The sequence below is a fragment of the Schistocerca serialis genome, chromosome 1 (assembly GCF_023864345.2).
Source record: "Schistocerca serialis cubense isolate TAMUIC-IGC-003099 chromosome 1, iqSchSeri2.2, whole genome shotgun sequence".
Taxonomy (NCBI): domain Eukaryota; kingdom Metazoa; phylum Arthropoda; class Insecta; order Orthoptera; family Acrididae; genus Schistocerca; species Schistocerca serialis.
In genome coordinates this window covers 723,664,359-723,679,786 of record NC_064638.1, presented here as the reverse complement: position 1 = coordinate 723,679,786, position 15,428 = coordinate 723,664,359, and positions in this window count along the sequence as shown.

The following is a 15,428-nucleotide window of genomic DNA, read 5'->3' as shown; positions in this document are numbered from 1 at the left end:
GTCTAAACCCACACGCTCACCGTTTCATGTGGAGGGAAACGGACATCTTTGCGTCTGCATAGAAATATATCACCACACAGAGAGAGAGCAGCAAGGTGGAGGTTCCCTGATATTTTGGGGTGACTTTATGTGGTGACGACGTACGTCGCCGGTGGTCATGGAAGGTCCCGTAGCGGCTGTACGATATGTGAATGTCATCCTCCGACCGATAGTGCAACCATATCTGCCGCATATTGGCGAGGCATTCGTCTTCAAAGCACAATTCGCGCCCGCATTGTGCACACCTTATGAATGACTTCCTTCAGGATACTGACATCGCTCGACTAGAGTGGGCAGCATGTTATCCAGCCATGAATCCTATCGAACATGTCTGGGATAGATTGAAATGGGCTGTTCATGGATGACGTGACCCACAAACCACTCTGAGGGATCTACGCCGATTCGCCGTTGAGGAGTGGGACAATCTGGACCAACAGTGCCTTGATGAACTTGTGAATAGTATGCCACGACGAATACATCAATGCAAGAGGACGTGCTGCTGGGTGCTAGAGGTACCGGTGTTTAGAGCAGTTTCGACAACCACCTCTGAAGGTCTCGCTGTATGGTGCTACGACATGGAATGTGTGGTTTTCATGAGCAATAAAAAGGGCGGAAATGATGTTTATGTTGATCTCTACTCCAATTTTCCGTGTGTGTGTGTGTGTGTGTGTGTGTGTGTGTGTGTGTACCACATCTCCTCCGAAACCACTGGGACGATCAACGTGTATCCCTTACCGTCAGACAACAACATCTGTCGGTGTCGGTGCAAGAAACACCTGTCATAGTTCAAGAGATATGACGTAATAAAAAGTGAGATATGTGAAAAACTGGTCCATCATGCATTATGTTTAAATTTATTACTTCTGTGCTACTGACTCAATGCGCTATATATTTCGCAGACGGTATTCACATATTCCGCTGAATGCAATTGCAAAATTATTTCATGGTACCGCACATAGTTCAGGAGATACGATGTTATAAACAATGAGATGCGTAAAAAACTAACGCATTTTGAATGAAGATTAAATTTATTACTTCTTTGTTACTTACTCTGTTTCGTAACACATTTTATAGACAGTATCCATACATGCCGCTGATCGTACCTACACAAATACGTCACGGTACGACACATAGCTCAAAATATATGAAGTCATGAACACCGACGTGCGTGAAAAAATCCCGCCTCAACATGAAATTTAGGTACATTTATTCGGTACTACTAAGGCACTCCTACAATAGAGTTAACTTATGGAAATAGCACTTTTGACAGTTTTCAACTGCGAATGGCAGACCGCTGTGGGCGAGAATAATCGCCTTCTACAGAGCTATGAAGTGGCAGTGCCATTAACACGTTTACAGAATCATGTTATAGACGCGCGAAGGAGCTGTTCCCAGTCTACAGAACTACCCGGTATATTACACTGCCCATACAGTTTTTTGTTTCCATTTCTAGTAGACAATTAGCGAGATAAATAGCAGGGCGGTTCTGGATTTATCAGCTGGTATTTACTGTTGATCACAGAGCGCAATATTCGTAAAACATACAATGAGAGAAATGTCTGGACTCAAAATAGTGTCTAACGCGAAAGCTACGGTAGACGAAGATGTCTTATTCGTTATAGAACGTCCATAGAGAAAAGCCATTAAATGGAAAAGGAAACTAACAAGAAGAATTTTGTCAAAAAATGAGCGTGAAACAGAAGTGCCGCACTTAATGATTTGCAAGCGATCCCTTCTTCTGTTAATAGCAAGAAGCGCAGCAACAGTATTCCTCACAAGAATGGCTGGAAGCTGCTCTGCGAAACTGCTATTAGGGAAACACTACATTGTGTCAGTTTATGCGAAAAGTGACGAAAGCATTATGCCGCCAAATATCCCACTGCAGCGCGGTGGCGCTAATTTGGCGGATGTCTGACGATCTTTTCCAGCGACGCCCTCGTACTGAGATAGCAGGTATTGCGGTAAAATTTTTGCTGCCTCGTTGGTCACTGGAAATAGCAAATACGCCTTGGAAAACCAATAACTCGCCGCTGTTTAATAACGACGGAGTAGAGAGGAATATTAAATTTCTTTGACGAAGTTCCACGATGCGCAGAATGCTTGCGAGATCCGTGCTGGACGCCTCGCATTCGTTTCTGCAACGAGACTGCTGGACTTTACGGAGAATAAAGTAGGGGGAGCAAGCGCCATGGCGTGTAGAGGTGTAAAAGAGTTTAGGAAGGAAACTTATGAAAGAGAAATACATACTTTAGAAGACGTCTCAATACGTCTCGAAGTGACGAAATAATTACGACACAGGACTGACATTCGTGAGGAGTGGGTCAATTCCTCTTTGATTATCCTAGTTTATGTAACAGCTAGGGCTATACTGACGAGTCTGTTGCTGGTAGAACCAACACTACTAGCAGTAGTGGTGGAAATAGTAGTAGTAAAAATTTTGGAAATTTGTGGTAAGTTAGTATGGGACCAAACTGATAAGTTCATATGTTGAAAATGGCTCTGAGCACTATGGGACTTAACTTCTGAGGTCATCAGTCCCCTAGAACTTAGAACTACTTAAACCTAACTAACTTAAGGACGTCACACACACATCCATGCCCGAGGCAGGATTCGAACCTGCTTCCGTAGCGGTCGCGCGGTTCCAGACTGTAGCGCCTAAAACCGTTCGGTCACCCAGGCCGGCTAAGGTCATCGGTCCCTAGGCTTACACGCTACTTAATCTAACTTAAACTAACTTACTCTAATGACAACATACACACCCATGCCCCAGGGAGGACTCGAGCCTCCGTCGGGGAATAGTAGCGGTACCAGTAGAAGAAAATCTGCCCGCCAGCATAAAATTGGCACATTTGTTGCAGTGTATCTGATCGACAATGTTTTCATTGTTCATCACGTCCAAAACAGATTATTCTGTTTACTCAGATGCTTTATGCCGAAAACACAAGCTACAAAAAAATGAAAAAAAAATTGTCTATAACTTCCACTTGGACAAGATTGTGATCATCCTGTGTGAATGTGTAACGGATGTCTGATCCAACGAATGAATAAGAGTTGCGACCGCTGTCACAGTTGTTGTTTAGTATACTGTGGAAAACAGGTACGTGCGATATTGTTTCGGATTTGGGGGAAGGTATGTGTCCTTCCGAAAATGGTGGAAGGAACCTGAAGTCTAAAGCAAAAATAGTGACACGATATTCCTACTTGGATGCTTAGACAATTCCACGTTTTGTAACATTCGAAGAACATTATGTATCCTTGGGAACTTTGAGCCATTAAATGTTCGGTTAGTTGAGTTTGGTTTTGAAGAAATTTTCAGATATGCTGTAGATTCTAGTAACTGAAATTACTTGTTAATTTCTAAATATTTTTTGTAACAGCACACTGTTGTTAAGTGAGAAACAATATTCTGTGTACAATGCAATTTCACGGCCTCTATGCAGAACAAACGAAAGGATTATCTAAGGTGTCTTTTTCATTTCTGCTACTTGACCAGAAAGTGTCTCCAATTTCCTGAAGATTGAAAGACAGGGAAGGTTCGTCCGTAATAACAATAATGTTTATAACACCAAGAGAGTGTTATGTACCAATTGTAATGTACCAGCAACTCCTTTTCCTTTAGGAGGTGCTGAATTGCCCATCTTCAGCCTAGATGTTTTCCCTCCAGTGACTGTTTCATCCACAGTCATCTTATGTCTGTGAGTCTCTTTGACACCGCTTCTTTTCATATTCTGTCTTTCGACTTAATTTTTAATATCCTTCTGTAACATTATGTATCCAGTAATTATTTCTCACGTGCAAGTCTGTTTTACATTTTACTTGACTTACTGATCTGATATAACTTTCCATTCTAGACAGCTAACAAATAGAGGCATTTCACTAACGTATATTACACTGGTGCATAAGTTCGTAGCGATTTCCATAAGTTTAATAAGCACAGCACATACACATAACAGAGACTTAAGTCACCAATAATACAACGTATGTTCTCCTTAATTATTTCCAACAGTCTTCCAACGTTAGGGTATCTGTTAGACTCCGTGACTGTAGAAACCACGTGGTTTTGAGGCGAAGAACTCGTCGATCCATGTTCGGAGGCATTTTCTTCCGTAAAGGTTGTTCGGTAGAGAGCGGAAAATGTGAAAATCTGAGAGCGCAAGATCAGGTGAATAAGGTAGGTGCATGATGACTTCCAAACACAGCTCCTGTATAATGTTTTTGGTCAGTCTAGCAGAATGTGGGCGAGTGTTATCATGCAGTAGCATCACTTCTCGCAGTCTTCCTGACGTTGTTTCTGGATTGTAACTGCAGTGATGGTAACAGGTCGGAAAAGCAGTTCGTAGTACACCACACCACCACTGTTCCATCAGATCCATAACATTGTCTTATCTGGATACAGGCAGGTATTTGTACGGGGACTTTTTGCTTTAGCCGGCCGGTGTGGCCGAGCGGTTCTAGGCGCTTCAGTCTGGAACCGCGCGACCGCTACGGTCGCAGGTTCGAATCCTGCCTCAGGCATGGATGTGTGTGATGTCCTTAGGTTAGCTAGGTTTAAGTAGTTCTAAGTTCTAGGGGACTGATGACCTCCGATGTTAAGTCTCATAGTGCTCAGAGCCATTTGAACCATTTGAACTTGTTGCTTTGATTGGGCTCAACCGTTCCTCTCTTTTCCTTACGTTAGCATGAAGACACCAGTTCTCGGCAACAGTAACAACATAGGGTACGAATGGTCCTTGTTCTTCACGAGCCATTTGATGACGAGCAAACAGAAATGGACATATCGCCACCAGCTAATTTTTGTGATTTTGGCCTAGAGCATGCGGTATCCACCCACACGATTTTTGAACCGTCCCCATTACATGGAAATGCTGCACGATGTTGGAACGACCACAGTTCAACACATTTGGCAGTTCTCGAGTACACTGACATGGTTCATTGTGGATTAATGTGTTTAAACGAGTTTTATCAAATCCGGAAGGTCTTCACGAACGTGGAGAGTCACTTATGTCAAAGCGATCCTCCATAAAACAAGAAAACAATTTTCTTGCCGTGTTCTATCGCCATACATGGCGGAAACGTTTCTAGCTGCCTCCGCTGCTGTCACTCCACTATTGAACTCAAACAAAAGAATATGTCGGAAATGTCGCGATTTCTCCACTTCGCGCTCCATTTTCCTGCGTCCACTGCTCCACTCACTATCCCCGAATGACAAAATAACGTGTAAACTCAATTAGCAACAGCGAATTACAGATAAAAAGTGTCAACCGATAAATAAGTCCGTAGCAACCAGAATAACAACATGAAAAACAAAAACTCTACGAATTTACGCAGCAGTCTAGTAGTATAATCCCCAATTTAGATGTTTAGCAGATGACCATTCGACTCTGCCGCTCCTCATAAAGGCTAATTCTGTGGTAAAGCGACGTGCCTATCTTCAATATATTTGTTTTTCTGCACTCCAACCACAATTACCTTGACATTTGTGAGCTTCAACATTCCTGTGTTTTATCCTTGACTTTTTACTACTAATTTCCAATTTTCTTTGATTATGGTGTTGCTTGTTCAGCCTATAATAAACCAAACAATGGGGATGGTAAACTGCGTATCACCTCATGTATCTTCTAAGCACTGCTGTTCTTCGTTGTTCCCAATTCGTTATGACGCATATCTGAACAAAGCGACTGTGGTGGTACTTGATCATTGTTCTTCTCTGAGTATGAAACCTCACACTTCCCATTAAAATGACACTCTTACCCAAAACTTTTCTGGGAAAGTTCCAGGTTTTCTTAATTATTTATTTCTGCATAAGGGGTAAGGACAAAATGTAGGTGTCGGTTTTTCGGTTAAAAAGCAAAGGAACGGAATGCAGGACAAGAATTCAGGGGGAACGAGAAAATACTTGGCGACCTATAACATCGTGCACCGAAGTTTGTTGAAACGCAGAGATGGCTCCGTAGGTTTGTAGCGTCATTTCTTGTGTACGCGGGAAAGCAAACGCTAATGAGACCTTTCGGCTGCTTTGTGTTGTGTCGGCGGCCTCTCGCACGCGGTGGCAGCCTTCCCCATCGTTAAAATGATGTGTCGTAGCGGCAAATGTCAACTCGTCAGCGAACCGTGGGCGTGGTGGCGAGGACCCCTACCCAGGGGACCACGCTTCACCGCACTCGCGCGTCAAACAAAAACTCCCACCACATGGCGATGCCAAAGAAACAACTGCGGCACCGCGAACTGTTTCAGCACTTACTAATTACTTACTTAATTAATTAATATTTATTGATTGGTATGCCTCTGTCATCTACTCAGTATGTAAGCGGTACAAACACTATTGTCGCAGAACTTACATGGTACAGAAAAAGGGTAAATAGCCCGTCTGCGCTTAGTAATTATATTTGTATAATGCTAAGCTGACGGTGTCAATGCTTGCTTCCAGTCAATTTCAGTCGTAACCACGTGATATGCAGCATTTTCACAATATCACTACAAACGGTTAAAAAAGCAAAGGAAAACAGAGACACAGTTATACCAGTTCTTGTATAACTCTGATTTTAGAGGATAATTTTTCCGTTGGAGCACAGCATTATGTACGCAGGTGACTCCTTAAGCAACGATTTCTAACGCAATTAGAAACTGTACAACATCGTCTTACTAATGGCGAGGCATTTACCAGCGGACAGTAAAAGAACATAAAACTCAGTTTTCATTGCGTGATTTTATATGATAACTCACTTTTCGTGAGGTATCAGTACTGAGCTGCAATACGACTCTTGGATTAAATGTGCTACGTAAGTTGGCGACTGTAGCGTTGGCTCCAAGCGTTTATGGAATCACAAATGCTTATGCTCCTTGTGTTACCTCTTCTACAGTGATATGTGTCACTCTAACAAAGTAACGGTATTAATATACTGCTGCCTCTCGCCACAGATTATCCACTCTCCCGTCAATTGCAACATTATTCCAATCACACTATAGTTACCATGTCTCGCTTTAGGTAAGGTTGTACGTGCAAAATAATAAACCAGGTTTGTTGTACCGCGGTACCTGTGCCTTTTTGTGGGTTGTAATTATGAGTTATCTCTGGAGAGTTGTCGGTACAGTATACCTATGGCGCCCAGGTTTGGTTTCATCACGTCATGAAAGTTAGTCACTGGGTTTGGAAGATGTGAAGCAAATAAAATCTCTCAGATACGGCATTACCCCACTGATGAGATGTGAGCGACTTTCGTTTATCGTGTTATGAAGACCACACCACATTCGAATTTATTGAATCTTCTATCACAAAAGTGTAGCATTTCCTCATGATCACTGTCCGCAGTGACTCCAGGAGCTGAATTAACAGTGTTATGAATGCTACTATTGGGCTATCTTTGTCAATGCAAGGAACGAAAGTTAGGGTGAAATGTTCTGCCAACGACAATGTCATTAGAGACGATGCACAAGCTAATATTGAGGAAGGATGAGGAAGGAAATAACGAAGCGCTCTTTTCGAGTAAGCCATTCCGGCAATTTCCTTAAGCAATTTAGGAAAACAAGATAAATCTACATCTGGATGACCCGACAGGGATTTGAATAATCGTGCTCCCGAGTGTGAGTCAAATTTCTTATCTCTGGATCAGCCGATTCTGCCTTTGGCGACAGTTGGTAGATTCGATCATCTACGGCACTGGCCACTTACCTAGCTTGCATTTATCGTGAATCTCTAGCCCAGCACGAAGTCCCAAACGACTGGGAAAAAGCGCAGGTGACTCCAGTATGTAAGAAGGGTAAAAGAACGGACCAGCAAAATTACATACCAATATCCCTAACTTCTGTTGGCAGCAGAAAACTTGAGGATATTCTCCGTTCGAATATAATAAACTTTCTTGAGACTGAGAAGCTTATTTTCTCGAAACAGCATGATTATAGAAAGCATCGCTCGTGCGAAACTCAGCTTGCCTTGTTTTCACAAAATTTACTGAGAAGTATGGGTGAAGAGCAACAAGTAGATTCCATATTTCTAGATTTCCGTAAAGCATTTGACACGGTGCCCCATTGCAGGCTGTTAACGAAGGTATGAGCATATGGAATAATTTCACAGATATGTGAGCGGCTCGAAAGCTTCTTAAATAATAAACCTAGTATGTAGTTCTCAGCGGTGAGTTCATCAGAGGCGAGGGTGTCGTCAGGAATGCCCCAGGGAAGTGTGGTTCAAATGGTTCAAATGGCTCTGAGCACTATGGGGCTTAACATCTATGGTCATCAGTCCTCTAGAACTTAGAACTACTTAAACCTAACTAACCTAAGGACATCACACACATCCATGCCCGAGGCAGGATTCAAACCTGCGACCGTAGCAGTCGCGCGGCTCCGGACTGAGCGCCTAGAACCGCTAGACCACCGCGGCCGGCCAGGGAAGTGTGATAGGACCGTTTGATGTTCTACCTATACACATAAATAATTTGGAAGATAGGGTATCCAGCAATCTGCGGTAGTTTGCTGATGATGCCGTGGTTTACGGTTGAGGTGTCGAAATTGAGTGTAGGACGATACAAGACGACTTGGACAAAATTTCCAGTTGGTGTAATGCATGGCAGCTAGCCCTAAATACGGGAAAATGCGAATGAGCAGCAAACCTGTAATATTCGGATGCATTATTACTAGTGTCCTGCGTGACATAGTTAACTCGTTTAAATATCTGAGCGTAACGTTGCAAAGCGGTATGAGATGGAATGAGCATGTCGGAGCTGTGGTAGGGAAGGCGAATGGTCGATTTAGGTTTATTGGGAGAATTATAGTAAAGAATGGTTCACGTCTAAAGGAGACCGCGTATAGGATGCTGGTGCGGCCTATTCTTGAGTATTGTTCGAGTGTTTTGGATCCGTACCAGGTCGGATTGAAGGAAGACATCGAAGCAGTTCAGAGGTGGGCTGCTAGATTTGTTACCGGTAGGTTCGAACAACACCTAAGTGTTCGGAGATGCTACGTGAGCTCAAATGGGAATCCCTGGAGGGAAGGCGACGTTATTTTCGAGAAACACTATTGAGAAAATTTAGAGAATCAGGATAAGAAGCTGACTGCCAAACGATTATTGCCACCAACATACATTGCGCGTAAGGACAACGAAGATATGTTGTTGTTGTTGTTATGGTCTTCAGTCCTGAGACTGGTTTGATGCAGCTTGTAACACCTCCGATTTATGTATCCCGCTCGATCGGGATCTGATAGCAGCCCAAATAATAATTAATTAATGTGACCGTGTACCTAATGGGGCTGGCAATCGGATTTGACTGCTACGGAGTTGTTACATTCCATTTTGTCCTTCTCAAATGCTGTAATAATTAAATGTTTGGTGACAAGAAGAATGCCAACACAGCTTCACTAATCAAGACCTATATTCGTCTCAAAAAAACACAAGAAAAAGGAGACAGCCACTGCCTTCGTCATACATAATTAATTACGGCTAATCTCAGCACAGGCCTCTTCGATACTCATTATTGTCACACGCAAATTCAATCACTGCAATCCAACACTGCAATCCAAATGATGCCGGCGCGGTAGACGCGAAACCAAAAATATCGGCACAGAAATATCACTGCACACTCTAGTAATTATACTTCTTCACTTTCCCGTATTATTCTAACACAAAGGGGTTAAACCGCGGCGATGGCCACTCCCTTGTCGGTCAGCCTTGTATATTACATCAACAGGCCTCCACCCGCTCGGCCCGCAACCAGGGAAACTAACTCAACTCTACACTCGCTCTCGCAACACGACACACTATCGATTGTTTGCCCCCTGGACCTATGCCGAGTGCAAACTTATAGTAAGGGCCTACGGACCCCTTACATCCCCGCCCTCGAAAACTTCTTTGAAGCCTCCGGCGTAAAAGAATCGGCAAGGGAATTAGACATTACTACATCTGAACAAAACACATAGTAAATAATTAATGAAATTACAATTCACCAAATAATCCCTCGACTCCGGTAGTGGGCTGCCTCCACAATAATTTCAACAAAAGGTTATTACATCTCATAAACATGGCATTGTCCAAATTACAATTTTTTATCAAGCAGCAATAATCTTCTATAGTCCATATTGAATGAAACACACAACATACAATCAAAAATTATTACGTGAACACATGACATATGAATTATTATATTACAAAATAGTTGTTACGGGTTTTACACCCATTCTCAGGTAATCATTGATATGAAATATGATGTTCTTGTTACAATACATCAGAAAATACAATGCAAATAAACATTCCCCTTTTTCAAATGTCCTTTCAACAACTAAATGTCCTAAATATATCTTAGTAGGTTTATTCGGGTCCTTGTAGCTCTCACTCTTGACTGGACCTCACCTGGAGTGTCATTCAGTTTTCCGGTCCCTCCTCCTCTTCCTCTATAATCAGACGAATGATTAAAATGATTCCTTGGGTCATTACTTCCCTCTTGGTTTTGATCATTAGCTTGATTGTGTTCCTGTGGTCGAACAGACTCCAACTGTTCCAGTATTTCCATCAAGGCCTCCCTATCTTTAATTAGGCTCCCGGATACAGTTTCTTGCATTCTCCGGCTCATTCTTCTTTTTATCGCTGATATCATTACGTCATCACTCAGGGGTTGTTCCAAGGTCTCGTTCAATTCTCACAAATGTTCGGCAAACTCTCTCAACATTCCTCTCCATGTACTATGTGACTTGCGGTGGAGTAGGTCCTCAATTGCTGCACACTGATGACTTTTGGACCAGTATTTCTTCAAGAATTCCTCTTCAAACTGATCATAACTAGTAGTCCCTTCCTTCTTCCTGACTCCCCAATTCTATCTATTGCACATTGAATCTTGTCTGAGTCTTTAAGATGTGCTGGGAAAACTCCTTTTAACCATTTCATAAATATCATTGGGTGCAACCCTCCTTTTGGTCTAATTTTCTGCCCTGTATTATTTTGGACGTACCGACTATCACTGCTCATTAAGGTAACAACTCTACCTTCCCCAACGGTTAAAGTGGCATTGCTAATTCGTTTATCAATTTCTTCTGTCTTGCTCTCCAATTGCTGCACTCCCTGTTGTAATTGCCTGACCTCCATTGCAACCCTCTTGTTATCCTCTTCTCGTTGCACGGCTATAGCATTTCTCAGATTGACAGCCAATTGGTTTTGCCTATCTCCTATCCCCTTAACCGCATCGTTGCGTTGTTCCTGCATCTGCGTCACCTCGGCGATTCCATGATCACAATTTGTTTCCACTTCGGCTTTAGATTCCTCAACATTGTCTTCTATCTTTTTTGTTAACTTTCCTTCCATCTTCTCCATATCTCCCTGGACTTGGTCTCTGCTCTTCTGTAGCTTCCTCTCTCTCTCATCGATGTTCATCCTCAGTCGTTCTGGTAACTCCTGCATTTCCTTCTTCAGATTACATTCCATCTTCATTTGCGATGTTTTGATCTCTTGTACTATAGTTTCTTGTAAATCTTCCTTTAGTGATTTGTAGAATATTTCCCTCCTTTCTCTAGCTTCTTGGAAATTTTCCTTTAATGATTCTCTGAATTCTCGTAAATTTTCCTGTATTCATGCGTTAATTTCTCTGAAACCTTTCTCTAATGATGCCTTGGTCTCCTTTATCAAGTCTACCAACATCGATCACTTATCTGCATCCTCTGAAACTGACTTATTTCTCGTCGGTTGTCCCGGTGCCTCAGGATAACTAGTTGAATGTGCTAATGGGCTATCTAACGACACTCCATAATCACTGATTCCCGAATCATCTCTGTCTTCCTGTCCTATCCCTTTCCTTTCAACTACTGCCTCACAAACCTGCTTATCATCAGTAGACATGTTTGGTTTATTTTCAATGCCCAGGCAAGTAACACAAAATAACCTCTAGTAACCCAAAATACTCCTAATTACCATGAAACTAACCAAACAGTACCTACAGTATTTTCAGTTAACCCCAAATTGATACAATATGCATGAGTACCGAACATAACAACCCTCAAAACCTAATAATTTCAAACAAAAATTTTCACATACACAGTTTATGCAAAATGTTTTAAATAAGATAAATCACACCACTCATAAAATCTATAAATGTAAAATCCCCAAAAATAATAAGCATATTTGTATAATCACCATTTAGACTGCGCAGTATGCATAAATAAGTATGCTATATTTCAGAGTATGTTTCGCCAACTTTTCGGAAATTACTGTAATTGGGCACTTTTCCTAACTCGAACCCAGTTTACAAATGTTTATTTACCGCGAAGACTGCACACTACAATTTAATGTTATGTCAACCAGTCGCCCTCACTCACCAACTGACGTTACCATGAGTCACGATGTTTTGACATTTGAAGTGGGCGTGGCGCTGTACTGCCGCCGGAGCTGCGTGAAGTCGCACTGAAGATCTGTGGCGAGTCGTCGTAGTTCTCCGTCGGCCGCTCCGTGGTGCAGCAGGTGGGCGTAGTTTAGTTCGGCTGCTAGATGCCGAGTCGGCGCTCGGTGTCTCGAAGTCGCCCTGAAGACCGTCGGTGTAGTGCGTCTGTGCTTGAACTACTCCTTGCACAGGTAGTCGGGATGACGTATGAAATCACCTCGCAGATCGAAGCTCTTTGGCGCAGCTGCTACATGGGTCTGCGTGACGTCACTCAATAATTGCGTCGCCACAATACATAGTCGTCCGCATAACAGTTTATGGGTCCACATGAAGCTGTCCGATTTTCACTATTCAAAAAGCAATTCCAGTCACAATATTACTATTAAACACTTCTGTAAAAGCTTTAGTGACGAATTCTTGGCTCGTTTTGCTATTTTAAAGTTTACAGGTGTCTTTCTTTAGTGTTCACTTTTCACAGTTTTTCGCGCGGATTTACGCATTTGCACATTATACCACAGTTTATCGACACTATTATTCTTATCTAATATGGCAAGAAAAGAAAGTTTAGTCACAATTGTAAGATTTTATTACTTCGTATTGTTCAAAAATGCACTGATTCTTGTCGCGATTTTAAAGTTTATGCTCTGTCTCGATCCAAAATTGGAAAAAAATATTGTCTCGCGTTAAGCAAGATAAAATTACCTACTGTTCTTTACGATTCGTCCGAAAATTGCACTAGTCCTTTCACGGTAAGCCAAGTGTGTAACACCTCCGATTTATGTATCCCGCTCGATCGGGATCTGATAGCAGCCCAAATAATAATTAATTAATGTGACCGTGTACCTAATGGGGCTGGCAATCGGATTTGACTGCTACGGAGTTGTTACATTCCATTTTGTCCTTCTCAAATGCTGAATAATGAAATGTTTGGTGACAAGAAGAACGCCAACACAGCTTCACTAATCAAGACCTATATTCGTCTCAAAAAAACACAAGAAGAAGGAGACAGCCACTGCCTTCGTCATACATAATTAATTACGGCTAATCTCAGCACAGGCCTCTTCGATACTCATTATTGTCACACGCAAATTCAATCACTGCAATCCAACACTGCAATCCAAATGATGCCGGCGCGGTAGACGCGAAACCAAAAATATCGGCGCAGAAATATCACTGAACACTCTAGTAATTATACTTCTTCACTTTCCCGTATTATTCTAACACAAAGGGGTTAAACCGCGGCGATGGCCACTCCCTTGTCGGTCAGCCTTGTATATTACATCAACAGGCCTCCACCCGCTCGGCCCGCAACCAGGGAAACTAACTCAACTCTACACTCGTTCTCGCAACACGACACACTATCGATTGTTTGCCCCCTCGACCTGTGCCGAGTGCAAACTTATAGTAAGGGCCTACGGACCCCTTACAAGCTCTCCATGCTACTCTATCCTGTGCTAACTTCTTCATCTCCCAGTACCTACAGCAACCTACATCCTTCTGAATCTGCTTAATGTATTGATCTCTTGGTCTCCCTATACGATTTTTACCCTCCACGCTGCCCTCCAATGCTAATTTTGTGATCCCTTGATCAACCTCAGAACATGCCCTACCTTTTTGTCAAGTTGTGCCACAAACTCCTCTTCTCCCCTATTCTATTCAATACCTCCTTATTAGTTACGTGATGTACCCATCTAATCTTCAGCATTCTTCTGTAGCACCACATTTCGAAAGCTTCTATTCTCTTCCTGTCCAAACTATTTATCGTCCATGTTTCACTTCCATACATGGCTGCACTCCATACAAATACTTTCAGAAACGACTTCCTGACACTCGATGTTAACAAATTCCTCTTCTTCAGAAACGCTTTCCTTGCCATTGCCAGTCTACATTTTATATCCTCTCTACTTCGACTATCATCAGTTAATTTGTTCCCCAAATAGCAAAATTCATTTACTACTTTAAACGTCTCATTTCCTAATCTAATTTCCTCAACATCACCCGACTTAATTCGACTACATTCCATGATCCTCGTTTTGCTTTTGTTGATGTTCATCTTATATCTTCCTTTCAAGACACTGTCCATTCCGTTCAACTGCTCTTCCAAGTCCTTTGCTGTCTCTGACAGAATTACAATATCATCGGCGAACCTCAAAGTTTTTATTTCTTCTCCATGGGTTTTAATACCTACTCCGAATTTTTCTTTAGTTTCCTTTACTGCTTGCTCAATATACAGACTGAATAACATCGGGGAGAGGCTACAACCCTGTCTCACTCCCTTCCCAGCCACTGCTTCCCTTTAATGCCCCTCGACTCTTATAACTGCCATCTGGTACAAATTGTAAATAGCCTTTCGCTCCCTGTATTTTACCCCTGCTACCTTTAGAATTTGAAAGAGAGTATTCCAGTCAACATTGTCAAAAGCTTTCTCTAAGTCTACAAATGCTAGAAACGTAGGTTTGCCTTTCCTTAATCTTTCTTCTAAGATAAGACGTCAGGTCAGTATTGCCTCACATGTTCCAACATTTCTACGAAATCCAAACTGATCTTCCCCGAGGTCAACTTCTACCAGTTTTTCCATTCGTCTATAAAGAAATCGCGTTAGTATTTTGCAGCTGTGACTTATTAAACTGATGGTTTGGTGATTTTCACATCTGTCAACACCTGCTTTCTTTGGGATTGGAACGAAGATAAGATACGAGAAATTAAGGCTCATACGAAGGTATATAGATAGTCGTTTTTCCCTTGCTCTATTTGCGAGTGGAACAGGAAGGGAAATGAGAAGTAATGGTACAGGGTACCCTCCGCCACGCACCGTACGGTGGCTTGCGGAGAATCTATGTACATGTAGATGTAGATCCTTATTCTATCGTTTGTTGCCATTAGACTTCGTTAAATAAGTTTTAGCTTGTAATTATCTTCAGCGATAGACCAGTATCTTCATTGTTGAAGAGCTTTTCTCCTTTAACTGCCTTCCATTTCTTTTATGTTCTCATTTTTGGCTTTCCGGTAGGTAGGACCCGCTTACAGTGAGTGGCT